This window comes from Daktulosphaira vitifoliae, unplaced genomic scaffold, assembly GCF_025091365.1.
Source record: "Daktulosphaira vitifoliae isolate Bord-2020 unplaced genomic scaffold, ASM2509136v1 Scaffold_1, whole genome shotgun sequence".
Lineage (NCBI taxonomy): Eukaryota > Metazoa > Arthropoda > Insecta > Hemiptera > Phylloxeridae > Daktulosphaira > Daktulosphaira vitifoliae.
Window position 1 is genome coordinate 18,712,401 of NW_026099572.1, and position 23,868 is coordinate 18,736,268.

The following is a 23,868-nucleotide window of genomic DNA, read 5'->3' on the forward strand; positions in this document are numbered from 1 at the left end:
TCTATCATTACTGTGCGCTTTCTCTCATAAATACATGCGGGGTAATATTGGGCTGGTTTACATAAATTACACTTTATTTATAACAATGTTTATTCTCCGAATACACTGTTGAGTAACTTTCATTAAAACAACCATTCTGAACTACAGTCTGTCTGCTTGTATACTCGCGCTGTTCGAGTTTTACGTATTTCGATTTACTATTCAGAATGTTTATGTACTTACACAAAATTTACCGTATGAAAAAAAAAAAGAGATCGGAATGATATTTTATGATAATCTAGAATTGTCTAATTTAATACTGATAATGAAATCGATAAATCAATTCAAGCCATTAGATGAATACATATCCAATATTCCTAATATTGTTATATTTTTATGCAAATTATATTGTAACGTTTGAGTTTATTCCTATTAAAAAATAAACGACAAGTGTAATACCTCTTGAAAAATATCATAAAACGCTGATTTTTTATGCCTTTGAACTACTACTACTACTACTCCGTGAAAATTACCTTCTCTACTGTTTAATGCTCGACATTTTACCGCTTTTCATACATTATTTTTCAATGTTTTGATTGTTTCTCAAGTACATGCTCTCGCTTTTGTTGTTTTCATATATTACCCTCGTAAAAAATCATAAGTGATTAATACTAAATATTAATAAATTGTGTGTGTTTCTTTAGTAAAATCAATATAATATCTTACGATACTTGATATTTATTTTTTCAATAAAATACAATTTTTATAGTAAAAATTTGTTATGTAACCGGTTGTTTTTATCAGCATTGTGGCAATAATAATATTAATAAATAAACGATACTGTTCAATATTTAGGTAATAAGACATAAGGAAAGTAATTATACAAAATACACGCTAATTAAAATATTTTTATATATTATAATACGTTTTATCTATTTGTTCCTTTTAAAAAGAGAAATACTATTGGTTTTGTTCGTTTGTAATGTGTTTAACACGTCGAATATCTGCCCACGAATGTGAAATGTCAAGAAAACTCTACAACATCCTGAGTTGACATCAGCTTTAGAAGAATAACACTAAAAAAAATAAAACAAGTAAATGTCCCAAACTAAATAAAAACGATTGTGTAATTTGCTAGCGTCCACATTGAAATATCGTATACATTATTCAACGACAATTCGACTACAATATTCATTTAATTGTAACTCGTTTATTTTTATAAAAAAACGATTGTCGTGATGTTTTTGGTCAATCGTTTTTAAAAAACTATTGTGTTTCAACTGTAGTAAATTGATTGTCGGACGGAAATTTCATTAATTTTTTGTTTGTCGACTACTTGATAAAGAATCACGGATTTCAATTAACGTTATTAGTATTTTCGATTGTCTTCCGTTTCGTTTTTCATTAAATAATTAACGTCTAGCGGATATTATAAGCCATCGTGCCACTGACAATCCATTAGGGTCCAACGATTTTAATTTAATTCCTTCATTCCACGAGGAAATGCTACGGGATAACGGGATTTGACTGTTGAGGAGGGAATTACATCACTGCAAAAGCTGTAGTTATTGGTTTACTAGAAAATTCAACTCTTCCATCGTAGACGAGGTCAGACACGAGTATACATATTTACTCTGTCATGGAGACATACTATTGCTCTTGACGGCATACATTCAATAGAAGGGCTGGTGTTTCCACGAGTAGAAGAAATAGTAAATGTGGTGAGCGGTGACATATCACTTGTCCCGCACCACCAGTACTGTGAGCAAAGTTATAATGTCATTTTATTTTTTCCTTACAATATCTAAACACGTCGACTGCCACAAAAGAATTTCACGGCTTATTCAAAAAGCGAAACACTCTCACATGAGCCGTCACCTCCACGGCGTCGATTTTTGACTGCTGCCTTCCTCCGCTGTCGTCCATTCGATAAACATAATTCTATTTAGATAACACAGTTTTTACACAAACTTTCACCGATACCGTATTTTACTCGACGACGATTAAATTAACAGTTAGTCGTGGCTTTTTATTTTTGGATAAATAAATAAAAGAAGGGGGACAAACTGATAGATTATAAGCAGAACCTAATAAAATATGTCAAGTCATTGGTATCATTAACAGGGATCTTTATGGGGATTTAAGGGTTTACGACTTATCGTTAACATAACGTATATTTCCATGTATAATAGTAAATAATGGCGACCCGGTGCTCACCGCGGGGAGCCATCGCCGTCATGTGTTAAGACAATATTTTGAATTCCGGGATAGCTATTCCACTCGGTCCAATATGTTAGTACGTCAAAAGTGCTGGGCAAATCGATTTGTTTTGATCCGAAAACAAATTGTTATTACAGTCGTCTCCCTTAATTGTGTACTCCGCTTTTGTGCACAACGATAAAGCTAATTGTAAGCTCAACAAGTACGAAAATAAACAATGGCGTTCACTATGTTCCTATACAGATTGTACAATTATTCTGATGTGAGATTACGCTCCCTTTGTTTCTATTACAGACGTCTCGGCACATTAAATGCTGCTTGGAAAGCAACTAATGATATATACACCGTCCAAATGATAAACAACGTGCATCTTTCAACGGATTAATTATTTGTCAAATTTTAAATTACAATAACATAACCTTTTTTAAATTTGATGATATCACAAAAAAGTGTAATTACTTATCCGATCCCTATAATAATATGCCGCTAAAAAATGCGGTCTTGCCAAATTTTGCACGGCGCGTGACACTTGATAATATTTTAAACAAATATGTCTGATTTATAATCCAAAGTCGTGCTGAGCAACATTATTTAAATAATATATTTGTGTTTTGTTACCTCGTGACCAAATAATTAATCATTTTGTTCGAAGAAAACCTAGATAAAATTCGCGTACCTTAAAAAATTATTAAAATTAAATGATCGATGGATGGGTAAAATCGCACACGAACATTTCAGCAAGTCGTTCGACCGATATAAATGTCCGTGATAACATCATTATCGTACTCGTATTGGTTATTCGGTCTTACAAGAGGAAGAATGAACAAGGTCCCGATTCCGTGTAACAGTTTGCGTCACAGTTTTAAAAATCCGTTAAAAAGGTCACGGAACACCGAGTGTCGAAGTCTTCGGGGTGGCGACGTCATGTGGTCCTAGTTTTTGATAAACATACAATTTAAAAAAACGGCGAGGTCCACACAATAACTTACTGGAATATAAGGTTCGGGAGCGGATCTCGTGTCATTGTACTGTTGTTGCATAGTCGTCGTCGAATATTTTAACTCCGTGATAATGGCATCGATGGGATTCTGTTTAAAAACGAACAATTTTTAAGATAAAATACACAAACAAGTGTATTTAAAAATAAAACTGATCTAAAATAAAATATCGTGACTCGTGTGTTATTGTGAGCAATTAATTGAAATTTATGTGAGGTTATGTCATAATACCCTTCTAGAATGTCGCGTCATTTATTTTATTATATTCCTGTAACGTCTAGTGTTTCAGTGTTTCGTACTATTAACCGTTGTGAATATTCAATTACACTAATGTCGATTAATCATTCAGTACATTAAACCATTATTGAATAGTGTATTATGACAACGAATACTACCACACGGTGTAGATGATAATAATAATAATAATCAACAGTGGTTACGGTACCGCTCGTGGCAATTCTCCACGTCCTACAATAACACCCTTGTGGTATTCTTACTAAACGGTCTCCAAGCCATTGACGGATATACTGCAGAGGTGCCTCCTCTTTTTATAACCGCGTTTACGGTTTTTACGATATTCTGAGAACGCGTATTTTTAATACCTGTAAACGTACGGGATTCCAACCCCTGTCGTCTATTCATGGCGAAAAAAAAGAGACAATAAAAGCGGAAAACACAAGAGAGGTTTCCAGTTGACCAGACCGGATGATTGATGATGTTTTAATTCGGCGTAAATGCACTTGTTGCCCTTTATACGCGTTACGACGAGCCCTTAACAGTTAACGCACACACTACACGTACCCTTTTTTTATTTGGTTCGAGCACACGTCTTGTTGCAGGGGTTTCCAAAAGATAAAATATAAATTAACGACAGTAAGTACAATTTGTACCTATTCGCTTTACACGCCGGCGCTTTACGTGTAGTAATATATCAATACAAAGGGTATGCGTGTTCCAAAAAGATTTACCATCGTTACACGCAAAACAAAAAAATATTATTAAACCGGACGGTGACAATTAGTACACCAAGAGGAATTTTGAAATATGGTTTTCATTGAATAGTCGTTCTTTAGTAGATATATATATNTTATTCTATTTGTTCAACGAATTCTGCATTGCACTTGTGTACACTTAACGTTTTAATATTGTTCCGACTTGAACATTTTCACAACGTCATCTTATCCGGACCTCCGTTTTGTTGATCACGTTTTAGTGTAGTTATATAGGGTGTTCAGTAAATAAGGAAAAGGGCTTATATTGTTCTCACTGTTTGTTACAATTGACCTGTTTCCTTATTTTTGAACACTCTGTATGAAAGTGTTTAGCACTTAATCTGTACGACAGGTTTACCGGTTTTTCCATCTCCGCGAGTCTTGGCCAATTCGATTACTTTAATTGACAACATAAACAGAACATATTTTGTTGTGTCCACCCGTAAAATAAAATTAACGTTTGCCCTTCAATTTTTCTCGAGTATCACAAAGAAAACTAATTTCATTGGACCATCTAAGAACACCAGACTTGAAAACGATGGTTTGAAGTGTAGGAATGGCCGAAATGTTGTGCAATTAATCGAAATCTTCTAAACTCTGAAAATGACAATTAATCTAAAAATGCTACGGGTAATTATGTGTATTGTACTAAAAGACAACCGCAAAAGCCGTCATTCTTCTTCAGTTTTTATCCAGACCATTTATTATTGACATAAGAAAAGACAGTGATAAATTACATAACCGTAATAGAATTGATTTATATTTATAAGGCGACTGGACGTTCGATGTTTATAAGCAATGGGATTACGTCTACCTTGCCCGTAAAATGTAACGAAATTTGTCCTTTAATCCTTTTAAGTCTCTGCCGGGTTGGCGCGGGGTTGAAACTTTACCCTGCGGGGTCCTTTTTACGTCGGATCGCGTGTCAAACGAATCTCGTTACCGTCAGTAATTGCCGCCGGTTTGGGAAACTTCTTCGCGAATGTATACATATATATATATATATATATATTGGTATGTGTATACGTATAAACGTTTATAATAAAATCGATTTCCAGAGTGAAGCTACGGAGAACTGCTGGAAGGGTTTGCAATATAAGACCTCTTCCTGTTGTAATGGTGATGTGCGATAGGGCGATGCGTGCAGTGCATCGAACACGAGGGGGTTGGCTATCGATCATATTCCTCCTCACCTCGTTCTGCCCTCCGTCACACGTCACCCGCCGGCGGAATAAAGCTCTGTTAAAGGGGACGCGGACATTGATGGATCGTGTTGACGGACAAACAGCAACGGCGGTGCCACTGTTGCCTAGACTTTTCTTGTCCAAAAAATCGAGGGGAAGATGACTGCCGCACGATACGGCGCACTCTGAAAACAGCAGTAGTCTCGTATCTCTCTACGGGCAACGTTTGACCAGAAATCGATCAATCTTGTGGTCGGTGCCAGAGAATTAATCAAGAACGCGGGTGACGTTTCCGGCAACGACGGCACAATTAACGGAAATTGCGACGTCCTTTCACGAGACATAATGGCGCATAAAAGTATTGAGTCGGCCAACAGAACCGAAACGTCTTAGCGGCAAAATGAATTGCTATTAAAAACTTACGGCACGTCAATTTGTTCTGTCATTGACGTCTTTCATAGAAATATCAAAATGACTAAGGCTCGGGGAGGTGCCGGGGTGAGTCATCGGTCGTTCATTAAGCGGAAATGAAAATATCGTTACAATCCCTTTTTAAATAAAAGTTATCTTCTATGAATTATTACACAAAATATTCAGCATTGAAATATTTTATATTATACATTATTTTATAAAAGTATATTATCGTGTATAAATATTTTTTCGTTTTGTGAAAAGTTAAAAATATTGTAAAAAAAAAACACAATAAACCATATTTGCGATCCTTTCAAAACCACCTTTTTAAATACCTATTTGAATTTCTACAATCGAATATAACCGGTTTGTTCGAATATTTATTGATCGATTTACTTCATCAATACATAAACTGTACTGCAATATGATCATTTTATGTTCTCGAAACTCGCTTATTCTATACAAGACACTGTTTTTTTTATACAACTTTGAGTATACATACGTTACTAACATAGTGTAGCAAATAATTTATAACGATCCTTATTAAATTACTGCAAGTGTTGATATTAATTTTATCGACTTACTTACAGTACACGCTGTTAATCTGCTTTAGATGAATATTGAATAAATACTTAAACGATCAAATTCATCATTGATTCAAACATTAAAATCGTACAGAAAAAGCAATTTGTGAAAAGTCCCTCAAACGACTCAAAAGTAATATAAATTTGTAAAATAACTCAAAATATTTTTTTTAAATTTCAGTTCTGTTATCAACATAAGATATACATTTTGTCCCAAAACAAAACCCGTAATTCTTTGGTCCTCTCACATAAATCGTTCAACTCTGTCCTATTATATATGTTTTACCTACTCGTATAAACTCGACGAGTCCGTTCCGGTGAAAAGGCAAATTATAGGTTAGTATGTGTACATGACATTACCCAAGTATCATTCTTTCTCTTTCTCTTCCGTTTTCACTCGGATAAACGTGTGGACGTCGTCATCGAACCGATAAATCGTTCGTGTGTTCGATAACATGGCCTGCAAAATACGGTTAACATCTTTGTAAGCGAAAGCCGTTGCAGCAACGGACACAGTATTATTAGTGTGTAACCAGTGCCCGACCCCTCGTCAGTTGGCTGCAAAACGTGACATATTTCCAAGTGTTGTTTTCGTGCAAGCCGTGTAGAAATACAGAAACGGTCGAATGTACAGCAAAAAAATGTGGGGAAAGCAATACATAATTTCAAAAATAGACCCCTCGTCGTGTTTCAGCTGTCAAACTCTCGTCACCCGACCTAACTTCTCTTCCGCCACCCTGTCCATTGAACGAGCGACACCCCAAGCAAAGAGTATAAGCGCCAATTTCTACTTCTCCGCTCTTTCCAGTCACACTAAGACACCCCCACAGAAAAGTGTTTAATTCACGTGCACCGAGGGAAAACGAATTTGATTTTAAATTAAACGACATGATGCAACACTGTAAAAAATATACGCGAGAATGGCGGAATTTTCACTCAAATGTTATCGGATCGCAAACGAAATGTACTGACGGTGTTTTGACAGTGACGTTGCAAAGGGGACAAATACCATAATCGTAATTAATGTACGCTCTTCTGATGCGACCCTTCGACGCCTCTGTAAGTGAGTGTGACATTCGTCTGTTGGTGTTAGGTCTGTCTGTTTCCGTCACTCGTGTCTCTATTTGTATTATATTACGCATTTAAAAACCATTTCCCAGCAGCTCTTCAAAAACCAATTATTTCATACACGATCAAACGGGGGTCTTACCATACAGAATATGATGACCGGAGGAAGGGGTCCGTTTTATAACACATCAGTCCGGTTGATTTTCAATTGTTTACCCAGACGACGTGTTTTTATTTTTGTGCTGCCTTCTCATTATTGTTTTATTATTCCTGTTGTTATTTGCTCGAGGTGTGGACGTGTATGCACGTACCTACCTATCTGCTCAGTGATCGGTTCCCTAGGGATACCTACTAACAATAGAAATTCGTATGCAGTGATAGAGAAAACGGTCAACTATATATTAATTTCTCGACTGTGGTCGGGTCGGTTTTGTTAGGGTTGATGGAATATTTTTGGCTGCGGGTACGAAGGGAAAATAAAATGGAATTTTGTGCAAATAAGCCGGATTTTGACTTCACGTGTTTCTATCCATCACCGGAACGAGGGGCAAAAGTTGCACTGTTCGTGGCAGACGAGGGCTAAAAGTGACAGTCATCCTTTACGCCATCGCGGATCGATATGAAAGCCCTTGACGCATTCGTGTATTATATGAAATTTCTCTTTCTGTAAATATGTTTTTAAGTGTGTGCATGAAAAACACACATGTTACTCATAAATTGGTTCGAAAACAAATACTTGTACCGTCTTCATACGAGTACGTTACCTTTTTTATCCAAAGAACTCAGACGATTTTATGTATTGGTGCAGTGATGTTCAAATAAAGTTTGGTAAAAGTTGCCGCCTTATATAGTGGCGTTGCTTAAAACGTTGCGCCAGTACATTACGGTTTACCCAAAGTTACCGCACCACAGTTACGCCGCGTCGTGTTTTATTTATAACGGCCTTTATATGTACACGAATAAAACCTTTGCGTTCGCCCCTTTTACTACAATTTTCTTCTTTCCTTTGATGTGCCTAGTTTTTTCCACGTGACTCACCTACAATAAACAACTACTTGCTATATCTTATATAATGTCGTTGAAACTGTATAATTGACGAGCGAAAAATACTTTACTTTTGAAACACTTTTTTATTCTCCTAATCATTATTGGAACTCCGATAAACGAATTGCAAAATTTTATTTAAAAAAAACTAAAGAGATTGCAGCTCGAACGATGGACTGCACTGTAAAAATAATATAATCGTCGATTTTAAAAGCTCTCATAGACTCGGCCAGGTATTTATAAAACGGCAAAATGTTGTATTCGCGTCAATCACTATTCGTATTAACGATAAAAAGCTTCACTCGATTGGGTGTATCACAGCCGAATAAGCATACCCTATTGTCGCCGTCGATTTTCAATCTGTTGAATGCGTCCGTCAGTTTTTTTTTATATTTGTTACAGTTACTACACTTCAGCCTACTCGAGTATAACTCCTGATAATCCCTTTTTGTTTTAGCTTTCATGGATAACTAAAAAACGAAATAATGTAAAACACACTAGCTGAATTTTAAAAGTAATAATAATAAATATAATTGATGATGTTGTCTCCATGCACTGTCAAGACATTCAACATTTCTGCTTAAACAATTTTTGTGTGTTTTTAAACTCTCCGCGGGTGGGAAGCACCTGTTATTTGCATAATTGATTTAATAACCCGACGAATGGCTATAGAGACATTTGAATAGTTCCAACCACCCGACCGGCTAAACGACGGTTGTACAAAACGTGATTTTACGACTTATATCGGGAGAAGACAAACGGGTCTGTCTGTTTCCCAACAATAAATATCTGCAAAGATAGTATCGCGGGCTCACNAAACAATAAATATCTGCAAACATAGTATCGCGGGCTCACGTTTGTTAAGTCGACTCGATATTACACCTAGCTCTTCCATATATTATGATTACAACACGCGCGAAGTGCGACTGTCAAAACGGTTGGTGAATCTGTCGCAGAATACACTTATACTGTATGGTACCAGCTTATGATGCGGCCAAGCTGGTCTAAGCTTTATGATTATTATACAACATATCATGTTAAAAGTATCATATCAAGTACTAAAAATGCCTCAAACGAATTGATTTCGTATGCTCTTTATTGCGTCGGATTTTTCTCTACGTCTGGTTCTTGTCGTTTGATTTGTTTTTTTACGAGCCGCGTAAAAACATAGTTTACACGCACACGACTTGAGGTCGACAAGCAACACAAATAGCTTCTTATATACTTCTTGTATAGTGTACGCGATCCCAACGTTATTACTAACACGAGTACTCGCGGCGGTTAAGTCGTTGCCGTCGATTATAATAATATGCAAAAGTCACGGAGACTTGTTCATGTTCGAGATCGTAAAACATCAGCTCAATAACTGTCGTGTTTGTGTATGTGAGCAATGCTTGGCGAAAACCCAAACAAAACGTGCGCGCGGCCCAGCGAAAACTCATGTTGACAAAATCGAGTGACGCGAAAAGCACCTGGAGCTCGTGTTTATTATTGGCTTACATTACCAAGTGCATACGAGTCAATTAAGAAGAAAACCGATTTTATTTTTTTTCAAACGTCCATAAAATCCGTTTTGTTTGCACACGTGTTTGCCGTATCGCAGTTATTTCTGGAAAACGACCCAGACTGCCTCCCTCATTTGAGTTTGACAACAACAATAATTATTAAAGGACGTATTAAAAAGATTGTAATAATAGTACCGAGCGATACAATTGGTCTTTTTTTGTGCGTGAGAGTGTTTGTTTCCGTCTCGAGAAAAGTAAAGTCTCGCTGTGGTCTGTGAATGATGACGCGGACAGAAGTCTGTAATAACCGTTGGGAAGATATAACCCTTTTCCGTTCGCTACTGCATCCAACACACATAGGCGGTTTTATTTAAATGTGCACCGAGTTTGATGATGATACACGATTATTTTAACGAGATATGACAACAAAAACAAACGGTCGGTCGTTTCAACTCCCACGGCGACGAATGTACAGTTTTATGCCGACAAAAGAAAAAAAAACTATTCAAACGACAAATCGAATTTATAAAGTTAACCCTGCCGTGCTTTTTGAAGTACCGAATTTTCATTAGTCTTTACTCGGCCTAGTTACCGGCTTCTCCGCACGTAGGGTTTAATTAAATTAATTACGTACGAATATTGTCGCTTTGAACCTAAACGCCAAAGCTTTTAGCTATTTCTTAATTTATTATGTTCAGTCATGCTAGCTAATGTTTACTTTTTACGACAACCGAACGCCCGCTTGGTGTATATTCTGTAATGTCGTGCGGTACGCCAATTATTCTGCTTAGGTCCAGACACATGGGCTAATCACGTGCAACGATTTAACATGATCGACGGTTTTGTCTTAAGATATTTTGTCAGGCGTATCCATTGGAGGTTTTCAAAGGTTGCTGGCATAATAAAACGTCTTAAAGGGCGTACAGATGTAACAGCTTGACTTTTTATCGATTTTTAAAAAAAGTTTATTCTAATAATAACTTTCTCTTTATGTAATGTATATATATATAAAGATAAATGTACACCTCGATAAATAAAAAACCTATTTCAAGTGATTTTGGAATGTAAGAAGAAAGAATGATCGACTTTTTAATTTAGTGAACTCGGTAAATAAAGAATATAAGTTCACTCTTTTCGACAGACTGACTAATGCGGCGATGACTCACTCGTGTGCTTTCGACGATAAGCTGCGGCGAGGAAATGAACCATGAGAGTTTTTTATATACTTTTTTCTAAGCGGTTTTCCTGACTTTCTCGAACTATTGTTATTTATCAAACGACGGAATGTATTATTTTATTTAATGAACGCGGAATGGTATTACTTATTAGTCGTACAACTTATAACGATACATTAATAACGATATTATACGTCTGGTTCATAATACGGACGCAAAAGTCAACCGGCGGGCGATAAGACGAAGGGAAATTTTCCGGTCTGTTGAAAGAAAATCGGTGTGACGGGTGTCGGTGTAATTGTGTATTATAATGTAATCGCCTTCTGTTTCGGTGAATATGCGTAGCTAACGAGAAATCGTCTGTATATGTGTGTGTACTCAGTTATGCAAATTTTATGCGCTTGTATGTTTAAATATTCAAGAACGGGCATTTCAATATTTTTCAACGTCCTTTAGACGTGTTTACATATTTTTGTATTTATGAATTTTAATTGCTCACAATACTGCAGCTGCCCGCTGTGCTCTATACTTATTATGTACATATTATGCGGAATCATTAATTGTATAATCGGTCTGCAGTGACATCGGACAGAGCTCAAGATGACCGTGTAAAAATGGCTTAAAACAGCGTGCAGATTAAACGAATAGATACAACAATATTAGTATATACCCCTGACACGTGGATAATGTAATGTTACCGTCGTCTTTATGTAAATGTGATCGTTTCCATTGGCGTCAGAGTCATTGGGCGACGTACGGTACGATAAATTTTTCTTTTTGGAGTTAGTAGTGAGATAACAGTTAATATTTATTACCGATAAATTATCTGGAGAAAAGTTGGCTGTTGAATATTTTAAGAGTTTGCTCTTCTGAACTGAGCAATCTGCGCTAGATTCCGTTCAAATATTAAAAACTCTCAGCGACTCAACGGTATGATAGTGTTGCCATTAGTACATAAATGGGACTGCTCGCGGTTTACACGGGTCCAGTGTAGAAGAGACGCTCCGAGTTGTATAAGCTGATTTACGATGCAATATCCTAAAACCACGGGCGCGGTTTACCTCCGCGTATTACGCCATTAAAAAAGACATAATTTTTCTATAATTAAACGTTGAACGGCGAACACGGTGTTAAGTCGGATAAATTGATAATACTGGCCACCCCGCGATTAGGACTGCGTAGGGTTAGGTTCTTTATGGTGTATATATACTGTGAGTTACTAGCTCGACTGTATATTTGTCTTGGTCCGCTTAATTGACTCGTATTACGCGGTTAACGAGCCGATTTTATTGCTCCCGATGTGTACCGACTGTTGTTCTCTAGATAAACGGAAGTGTCGATGATTTTTTTATTTGGTAAACGACTTCGCACGTGCTACCGTTTCGTTTACATAATATTTATAACCGAAAATGCGTGCGCTCTGTTACGATACATTAATACATTATTTGTTTACGCTTGATTACCATAAGTATAAATGCGTTTATGTCTAGTGAGGTATTTTTACACGTTTGATTTATCTATTGAAAATCAAAGCTAATGAAACTTAGTTAAACAACCATAAGCGTGTACCGGGTGAAATGTTAATTTTGTGGAGACTAATGACGTCCGTCCGAATATCAAGAATTTTATAAAAAATATATATATATAAACTTATGGAGTGCACTAAACTCTCGATGGAGGTATTTCGAATTGATTACATCAGGCGTTTACTTATCTAGTGTAATCATTTAGGATAATAATAATAATAATTGAATATTGCTAAACGATACTGAATAATCAATAATTCCAGTCATATAATACCGTGTAAAGCATAGGTATATAATCGCTTCTACGTAAACATTTTAAATAGAAAAAACACTGTATAAATACGATGGTCTGCTTAATTAAAATATTAGTCTAATATAAAACACAGGAGTAATGGATCACTCTCGATGGCTCGAAGGAAGAGATTTATTTCTAAAGCGCTTAAAGAATAAATTATTCAGAGCCGTGATGGAATTTTTTTATACGCCTTCATTGCGTTCTTATGTACACAACACAGGCAAATGACGCATAATAATAGTATTAAATTTCAACTAAACAACCAAAACTATACCTTTTGTTTTTTCGAGATTTCTCTTATTAAATAATATATACTATAAAGTTTAGCTGGCTAAATATAAATGTAAATTATAGTACATAAAGCCCGCCGACAAACGTGTAAATAGTTTAGATATATTATACTGGTATATTTTGCACTTAAAAATAAAACAGATTTAAAAAAGAAACAAACTTAGAGAACAAAATGGTTTTTTAGATTTTTCTTCAACAGTTGTTACGTTAAATACTCGAATTGCTTTTTCTACTGTAAAAGTTTAGAATTGGGTGAACCTAATACAAAATGTTTCAATGCTGTCAGCGTTAGTATTAAAGCTGCACAACGTTCTTCCGGTCCAAAACGTCCATCATCGCTGTCGTACAACTGTTTACGATCGATTACGCCCAACAGAAAGGGGTAAACTATGTTCTTTTACTTTCAGTGTTCCATAACAAAAATATATAAATCAACCTGTGGCAAGTACGGTGTATAACTGTCTTCTTAATCGCTGACTAAAACAGTAACAGATTTACAGCTAATCATCAGGTTTGACAGGACATAACAATAACTTATTTCTATTATGTACACGTTTATTCAGACTTTATTGTTGTTACATCTAATACTATTATAATGCAAGTAAACTAAAAGGTTATTTTGCATTAAAAGGAATATTCACGGTATTATAGTTCAATAGAAGTGTCGAAGAGCGAACAAAAGCTACGGGTAGGTCTGTGGCCTTCGGACATGACGTGTCTTTACACCGTCGCTTATATTACATTGTTATTATTATTACAACATTAATGAGACTTAAAACAGTAATGATAGTCAACGATGAAAATAATTATTCAAGATTTCTCGCAGCATCGCATCCATGCCGTGGGCGGAGGTCTTTAAACGACAAAGAAAACCGGAGTCGAATTGAATATTCATGAAATTAACGCCAGAGCCGTGTTAGTTTTAATACACACACATACAAAGACGGTTTAAATAATACAATATATATTTAAATAGTGTTTACCACTGTTGAACTCGTTTAAAACTTATGCAAAAATAGTTGTGTTAAAATTGTAGTAATTGGCCTGCTTATGAAACAAGAGAGACGCATAAGTGGCTTAAAAAGCCAAACCGAAAATCAGGGAGTCGAACGCCTAATTAAAAAATAAAAAGAACACGGTATTTGTGTGTATGTATAGCAAACAACGGAGACGATAGCGATCTGCGGGCAGGGGAATGTGTCGCGCCGTCATGATTTTTTCTTTCCTCTTTTGCTGTTGCAGCACATGGGTAGTGCGTGTTGTCTTATAATAAATTATTATATCTTAACGTGTAAATATAAACTTGCTTTGAAGCAAGATAAGAACTGAAAAAGGACATGGATTCTTCACATTGGCAACGAAAGTGAAAACACTGAAAATACTTCTTAATGTTCCACATTAAAGTACATCATTTAAGGTCGAACGTTCATTTTATGGGCGTTTATTAAAATAATACAGATTTTTACATAATAGGCTAAAAAAGGAGATATAGTTTTCATGTTCGAGACACGAATTGTGCGCTTTTAGTTAATCAAAACTAATGTTTTGTATATTATAGGATTGGGTTATAAAATACTTATTTTCAACAAAAAAGATCTGATTTCAGTGTTCTAGTATTGGAGATAACGCGAGCACTCATGACATCAGTTGAAATATTTTATGCATACATTATACGATATCAAAGTGCATGTCGAGCTTATTGAATAATTTTGAATATCGTAAAGTTTCTGTATAAAAATTCCGAAACGTGTTTTCTATTCATGGTATGCATTTCTAACATATAAAAGACCCCTTAATTTTTTATGACGTTCAAACAATAATTGTATACACTGGTGTGTTTTCGTGTGATGTTGCTGTTCTGTCGGCTATCAAAATCGAGAAACTTAACACGCGATGCTTGAGGAACAATTAATATCTTGTGGTCACACTTAATTTTCGTTAGCTCTTATAAAAATACTGTAAACTTAACACGCAATGAGATACTATTTTAACTAAGACACGAAATGAAACAGTTTTCTATATTGTCTTTTTTTTAATAAAAAATAAATGATCGTTTTACTTTACATTGAACACCTTAAATATCAGCCCGAAAAAAAATCATTTTCTTTTCTATTGTATTTATGGATTTATCTTAAAAAGTTTGGACGTCTTTGTTAAAGTCGTTTTACATATTGAACAGGAAAAAATATTATATTATTACATAGAACGTTCCTGTCAAAACCGTACTCGAGAGAGAAACGTTTAAAATTCACAATGAAAAGAAAAAAAACGTTTTAGATTATCCGCAAAACGGTATGACAATATAGATGTGAATATTTTTTTTCAAAAAAATCAAATAACAAGATTCCGCCCTAGATTTGTTGAGAAGATAACATTGTGAGATTTTATTGTGAAGATAAATATTCCAAAATAGTTTTCTAAGTCGTAGAATATATTATTTTCTAAATTGGAAAAACAGATAAATACAGTTTTGCCAAATTAAAATCTACGAAAACATGTGTGCCCTACTAGCAAAGAACGCTACTACGCTGAGATACCCACTCAATGAGCACTAAAAGGCAATAACTCGATCATCCCACCGAATATAAATATAGAAATACTCATATAACTTAAGTAAATACAATAAGTTTCCGCGAGAACATTGATCGTTACGTTCCTCGCAAAACTCCATCGATTCGCTGTGACATTTTCAATTAATATCATCACCCCCATAGCTCTCGCCCGAAATGTCGAGATCCACCGGTATTTCCCCCGAGACCGGCACTAATTAAAGCCACTTTTGTTATGTTCCCACATCCTCCTCCCTCCGCTGCTAATAATTATAGACGACATTGTTCGTTAAATCCTATACACGGTCGCAGATTTTAACTACTCGTAGTTGCAATAATTACGTTACCCAACCTAAACGCATTACAAACAAACTGACGAACGCTCTACGTGAACTTATATGAACACAATTCCATCATGTAGATAACATTTTGCGTGTATAGACTTTTTAACTAATCAGAAAAACAATTGATCAAAACTTAACAAAAATCAACATCTTGGAATAGCATTTGATTCTAAAACGAACTCGGTTGTTGTGCGGTTGTTTTTTATCACGCTCCGACAGATAATTTATTTGCATTCTAATAGTGTCGCCGTTATGTTTTATGAGCTCAAAGTTATTTATGATAAGAAAACGTTTTTTTGGCCACTCAAGTATTCTGTTTCAAAGATTAAAAATAAAATATAACGCTTCTGAAAGTCACCGGATTTCTTTATACATCATACATATTTATAATTCAATAATGTAAAAGAAATTTTGATGGGTCTATTGCTAAGTGTTATAAAACGATTATTGTTAATGGTTGACTCTATCTCACAAACCAAAATTAATATATTTTGTTACCATAACTGCAGTTTGAAGAAACTATATCGAAGCTATGAAGAAAAGTCATCATACACTAAAGCCGTTTAGTATACGAGCAAAATTGTTAAACCATCTCTTTAAATGTTATATGATCCAATTTAAGTAGAAGATGACTATCACAGATATTGTGATAATAAATTCAAACGATATTACTCTATTGACGTTTTGGTCTTCAACAATTTTATTAGATTTATAATAACCTATGTACAAGTTGTAACTACAGATAAACGCGGATTCTGTCTAAAGCAAATATAAAATTCTATGTGCGTGACGCAGTATCAGAGATAATGGTGTCGAGTAAATGATACTAACATACACATACTCTCCGACTTTTAAATCTTTCAGGTCAAACCCCCGGAGACGATAAACACTTTCCGTGCAGCAGCCCGCAGGTGTATATTACAACAGCAGCTCTCTTATCGCTGGTCGGTTTTAGCACGTTTGTTTGTACGGAGTAGAACTCGAGTTCTGCCGAACTGACTGGTCTTTATTATTTCTATTTTGTTTGTACAATGATTCTTTTAAATCCTCGACACTAGCTCGGTCTAATTCAATTTACCCTAAATTCCCTAAGACATTACAAGAAGTTCAAATTGACTGAGCTCTCGTTATCTGTTGACCACACGCGTTTATTATACTTTTGATCCAAAACGCTATTACACTTAAAGAGTTCAACAATATAATAATGCCGATAATATCACGGAGTTCAATGTAATATAACTATTGGTTAAGACGTTGGACTGAATAATTCCTCGTAAAAAGTCAGATTAGGGGTACTCTTAATCTATTTATTGGCACCGCATTTATAAATTGAATCGTCGTCCAATACCAGTTTAAGAAAAACCGCAGGATTATAATCCTGTCTATCACTCGTCTATATTAGATTAACAGAGTGAATAAGAACCGACACATCGCACCATTAATTCATTGGGTATACGGGCACCCTTGTGACAGACGAGCACGCGAGCCGAACCAGTTCTTTAAGTCGTCAATTAAAAGAAAAACGTCTGGCTGTAGTTGATGTAATCTAACGCCTCGGTCTTGTAGTAATATAATTCTCAGGCCTGTCGTATTTTTCTGTCTGCATTTCCCGTTTTACTAGTGTCCCGAGTAAAGAGTAACTAACAATTGATTCACCTCTAGGGCCTGTCTTCTCGTGTCCATTTCGAGTGATTCCCCTGGGGAGATGAGTGGCAGTTCACGAACCCATTAAGTATAATAAAGATAAAACGACATAGCCAATGTGTTGAAGATTAGTATTGTACATTTATATTTTCTACTGCAAAGGCTTAGAGTAACGCGTCACATCACAGTGTAGGTTTTTTAAACTCGGTTTTCGTCTAGATTACGAATACGGTTTCATTGTATATTTTTAGTCGAATTCCTAAAACATCATTAGCGAATCGCATAACGTGCGTGTATGTCAATCAATATATGAACGCATGGCCATTCACTTGGACTATTAAAACGCACTTTCTTTATTAATTGTTAACCGACATGTTTTTGTTGCGATTATTCGGTAAAAAAACATGTAACGTATATATATATATATATATATATACATAAATGTATGATCATTATTAGAGTAACAGCATTGTTCAAGTCGTCTTGTTTATCTGCAGTGCACACTATGCTCGACAATGTGTAGCCATATTCACATTTAAAGCTACTCGCCATTGTTTGTTCAGCACAATAGTCTCACGCATAAAGTCGTAATAATATATAATATTAGGTAGTCCGCCGGCCGTTATACCTTTGAAATCATAAGTAAGTGCTCCTTCGATCAGTATCTGAGAGTGAGTTTACTGTTGCATATCCTATTGGTTACTGCACAGCTTGCGCGTATAATCCATAATGTATGCCTTTTGCTATTTATATTGAACGATGTCGAGACTCTTTTTTTGTAGTCTTCCAACAAAACAGGCTCTCCTTCAGTTAAATAAAGCGTAAAACTAGATAAAAAGAAATACTATCGCAGGATTCAAAGCAAAAGTAATAAATACTATTTTACTACAACCGGATCATAATAAAGCTCGCCGGAAGTCACCAACACAACTTGTTCGTTTTTTATTAATAATTTTTCAGCCAATATTATACCAGAAACTGCGAGGGGTCAGGAGATTAATTTTCATATTGACATATATTAGTTGCATTTTGTTTCTGGATACAGCTTTACATATGTTGGTTATACACATAAACGTAATTTATTTTTATTTGTGCATGATCGCGTTTTCATTTAAATAAAAAAATCTCTAGTTAAGCGCGCGACCAGAATAAAATATACACATTTTATGCACTATAGTTTGCCACTAAAACGTACGCTTGAAATTGACTTATATAACATCTAATAAAAAGAAGATGAATCGCATTTTAAATTCCACATAAGTTATTTTATATAATATATTACATTGTACATATAAAAAAGAAAACTGTTTAAATCTAAAGAAACAAATTTATTGAAATGTCGCTTTTAATTAAATCTTCTATTTTATGCAATAAAAATAATAATAACTTACACAGAGTTATCCATGGTGATTCTTTTACTACTAGCCACTCAATTTCTCTTAAAGTGATAAATTTTTTCTTGCATTTTGTTAGTTACATATGTAAATCTTTTTATCTGTTATAAAACAATTTTTTGGTTCATCCCTTGTATCCTATTAGATTGTCAAATTTGTTTTTTTAAATGGCCACATATATATTAAACTAGCTATGAAAATAGATAATGATTTAATTAAGAAAATGAGTGGTCGATAAGATCACTTGAACCAGTATTTCAAAAGTTATTAACATTTTTATACCTAGCGGGAAGAGGAGTGAGCGTGACCAAGAAATGTTTAATGATAAAAATAACAGTACCCACTCCTCACCTCCAGTCATTAGTTAAAATTGATAATAGTCATTTTCTTAATTAGATCATCTCCTATTTTATGAAATAGTTAAATATGTATATTTCCATTAAAAAAATAAAGTTTACTCCCTTACAAGACATTATGAATGAACATAAAAATATTTTTTAACGTATTAATAGAGATACATATGTAACTAACAAAAGCCAAAATAATCCACAAAAATATTATTTTAAGAGAAATTGAGTGGCTAGTGTAAAGAGAATCACTTCGTATAAGGATTCGGATCGTTCGTGATATGTTTATATGATGAAATCACAGGATATACACTATAATAACAAAGATACGATTAAAAATTCGACAGTAGTTAAAAATACTAGTATTTTGATTTCCGCCAAAGTCGTACAAGTCAACAACCTTATGAAGGTTTAAGATTAATTACTGTTTTATTGTTTTAAGTCTCCTTATTTTTGTTTTCAAACGTCGTAGAAAGTCAAATAAGATTAAAAAATTATCATTTTGTTATTATAAAAACAACACGAGATGATAAATGAAGGTGTTCATATTTTTGTGAACTCGGAGAAAAATGTGAGCTAATACTTGAGATTATAATGTCACGATTTATTATTCACTACGTCCCTCTTGTAAAATGTAGTGTAATCTGTTATGAATATGAATAAACAATTTTACGTAAAGATGGCACGTAAATAATAATAAAATAGTTAACAAAAGATAATTCAATAATTTTATAAACCGATTTGAAAAAGCGCAGACAAAAGTTATGACTAAATAAATATAAAAGTTTTATTTGAATTCAATAGCTCACCGCACACAACTAAGAGCAATCAAGAGTGTAAAAGTCCTATTACTTTTTTCGTTGATGTTGTATTTTTCTACAGAGTTCTTAGCGGACGTTACCATGACGATAATAGTGCTATCTTGTAATAATGAACTTGCCATTTCTCTCTAGGCGCCTATAACTATACAATAATATCTGGAAGTTTTCGCTGCAACTCTTTTTATATGTGCTTTATAACATTTATCTATTATATACATTGCAGTACATGTACGCAACACTCGAGGGGGTGAAAAAGTTCTATCGTAGGCGTCCCTAAGAGTGTCTCCGTTCTGTATGGTGCCGAATAGCGGAAACTGAGAGTTTTGGGACGGGTAGTTGTTTGACGTTGATCAATCATCGTCAAGCATAGTAATAATGTTATTATCATCTTATCTGTTAGTCTATAGCCTACACGTAGAAATTTATCGAACGGCATGGCGACGTCATCCGGCTCCGTCATTTGTGCAAAAAACCGTTTGGACGATGAGCGATAGGTTACTGTATCGCGTCAACTCGACCAACACGCCGAGCGCCTATATGACAAAATTATGATTAACTTACTAAACACAATTTTAAATGGATGGTACGTTCACAGTTTCATCTCTAGGAAAGTCTCATAGTCGTTGTATGTGTACACACCGATCGTGACCAATCAATCACATTCGCGTGTTCTCGATATCACAATAATTATGATAATAAATAACAAAGACAATGGTCTCAGTGATCGCGTGTGTGTGCGTGCAGTATGAGGCGCACGTATTCGTTTGGGTTCCGCCGATACATATTTAATAAACACCGTGTTAATAAAACGCCAGACTTGAAAAAACATTTACGTTAAAGTAGACATGTAATGTCATGCGACGGAAAAATATATACGTACACGTTATTTTCAATTTGTTTTTGAAACGTACCGTGAAGAGCTGAAGCTTTTGCAACTCGCTTATGAACGGACGGACGAATGCGCTCGGGGCGGAAGTCTGTCACCGCTCGTTTCACCTCCTCGGACGCGTTGATGGCGTTTGGCGCGGGGAGGTATAATGGAATTCATCAGACCGGAAACGTCGAGGAAATGGAAATGAAAAATTCAATAATCGGTTCGAAAAATGACGTCGAAGATGAACTATCGAAAATTTAGATAATTTTTTTTTTATCTAATGTCCCCGGGGTGTGCGCCGTTTAATAATAATCATAAAATGTAGTCCTCTAGAATACTCATTAACTTTTTTCTCCATAATTGCGGTCAACCGCTCGGATAGATTTTTATACTTTTTATTTTGACGAACAGTTTTTGATTTCCTTGGGGACTTATTTGCGACCAAGGGTTAGTGTGTGTTGGTCGAAATTATTGTTCTCGGTCATATATAAAAATAAAAAAATTATTATACACTCTAGTACGGGATGACTTAGATATGGAAAACGGCTAATTGGTTTTAACTATTTGAGTACACGTGAGCATCGTTTATAGGTATGCCGACTTGGTGCATAAAAAAATTAATGAAAAAATTATTTTAATGTGACCCTTATGCGTAGACTTAACGCCAACGTGCGTGCATGTAGTATTTAAAGTGATAAAAAAAATTCACTTTTTAGGGTGCTCGAAACACTGGAACCGTCCCGGTGTTCGGTATTACTGTTTTATACAATTCTAAATTGAGCCGATACTATTAATTTCGTTTTATTTTTGTATCCTGTACCGAGTACAAATAAAAGTAGAACTCCGCTTCCCGCATGACATGTCTTTATAATAAAACCTATTGAAAAAATGAAATGTATTCGCACAAAAGTTGGTATTATTAAAAACACGAAGACTTTCGATGTCTTTGAAGTTTGAAATAGTATAAACCCCAAGTGCGAATAATTAATTCTACGCACAATAATAATTTCAACAGAAACCATTGAATCTTAATTGAAACTATAATAGAATTTTCTTTGTTACGCACAATTCTGAGTTCGAGCCAGTAAATTTACTTTAGCTGTTTACAAACTTCATTACACGTTGATCGACGGAAACAATTGAAATTGTCTTAATCTAACAGAATTCTAAGCTATCTAATCCAATGCAAAATGTAAGTTTCAATGTATAATAATTGCACTATTCTCAATTATTTCACGTTTTGACAAGATAACTCTACTGTTCATGTCGTTGAAAGCCTTAGAATCATAAGATTATGCAAAGCTATGACTGCATGAAACTACTTAAGACTAGATTCAATCGAAAACAAAATTCATCTCGAGTGAGTTTCAACTAACAACAGTCAGCTACGAAATTGACAGTGGAGGTTTAAAAAACAGTTTTGACATTCGAAAAAATTGTGTCGTTTTATAGCGTTTAATAAAATTTTTTGGAATTTAATGCTGTTTTTATGTAATGGGTCTTCCAAACAATACATGGAGTATTTTATATACAACGACCGCAATTACATCTTTCATCGGAGTAATTAAAAATGTATTTATTTATAGACTACGGAGTATTGTATTTTGCATGAACCAAAAGGCGCGTAATTTTAATTACATACTCTGGCGCGTTATTAAATAAACTTTAACGACGGCGCCGCGTACCTAAGAAGAATTACATTTAATTTATGACACACATGGAACATCAATTCTAAACCACCGTCGACGTATGCAAATCGGGTAGGTAAATACTGTAATAAAATGATAAACTAACGACTCGCTATTATTGAAGGACATAACATTGGCATCAGAGTTTTATTGTAAGCAATCGTTCAGCATTGCTGTCGTTAAAAAAAAAAATGACTTATAGAAATGATTCGTATCCCATCATAATAGGCGATGCAGACATAAATGAATTTATAGGCCTTATTATCTAAACGGTTTTTTTTTTACTAAATAAATTACTTGGTTTTTATGGTAAGTAAAAGTCAAATGTTTGTCGTTGGCCTACAAAGACTTCAAATTTGTTTTATTGTGGATGTCCATCGTATTTCAACATGTTCAAAAAAAAAAATAATTTCACGCTCTATTTGTTATTTATGTTTTGGATTGATGTCACCTGAGACTATTAGCAAATTGAATACGTCTAAATGCAAATGTACACATATTGTACAATCGTGTCTACCGTTCATACTTTATAGCAGACGTGACAAAGGTGTCACTTCGGTTTATATAGAAAAATATGGATATTCTCAGCCGTTCTGGTATAAATGGCAAATGTTTTCACGGACACTCCGCACGGGTCATTAATATACCCGAGTAGTATTTGAGATATTAATCACGTTTGCCTATATCGTACACATCCGTCTGAAGCATCTGCTGCTTCGATAGCCAAGATTTCCTAAGTAAAAACGGTGTTATAGACAAACTGGTATAACTATGTTTACAAAGACGCCAAGTAAATATGTAAGCTCTGTATTCGAGCTATCGTTGTCTTATATTAATAATTCAAACGGATTCCATGTAAAAAAAAAAAAAACAAAACGCTACCACTTCTGTTTTTGTTGTCACATACATCTCCCATTTAAGGGCAAACGTCACTG

At 34.8% G+C, this 23,868-nt stretch overlaps 2 protein-coding genes across 3 annotated transcripts in view; both read left to right on the plus strand.

Annotated features, from left to right (window-relative positions):
• The window catches only part of LOC126896839 (uncharacterized), a 164,108-nt gene that overhangs the window by 46,046 nt on the left and 94,194 nt on the right, over positions 1–23,868 (plus strand). The window lies entirely within an intron of this gene.
• The window catches only part of LOC126896814 (tyrosine-protein kinase transmembrane receptor Ror-like), a 44,513-nt gene that overhangs the window by 1,056 nt on the left and 19,589 nt on the right, over positions 1–23,868 (plus strand). The window lies entirely within an intron of this gene.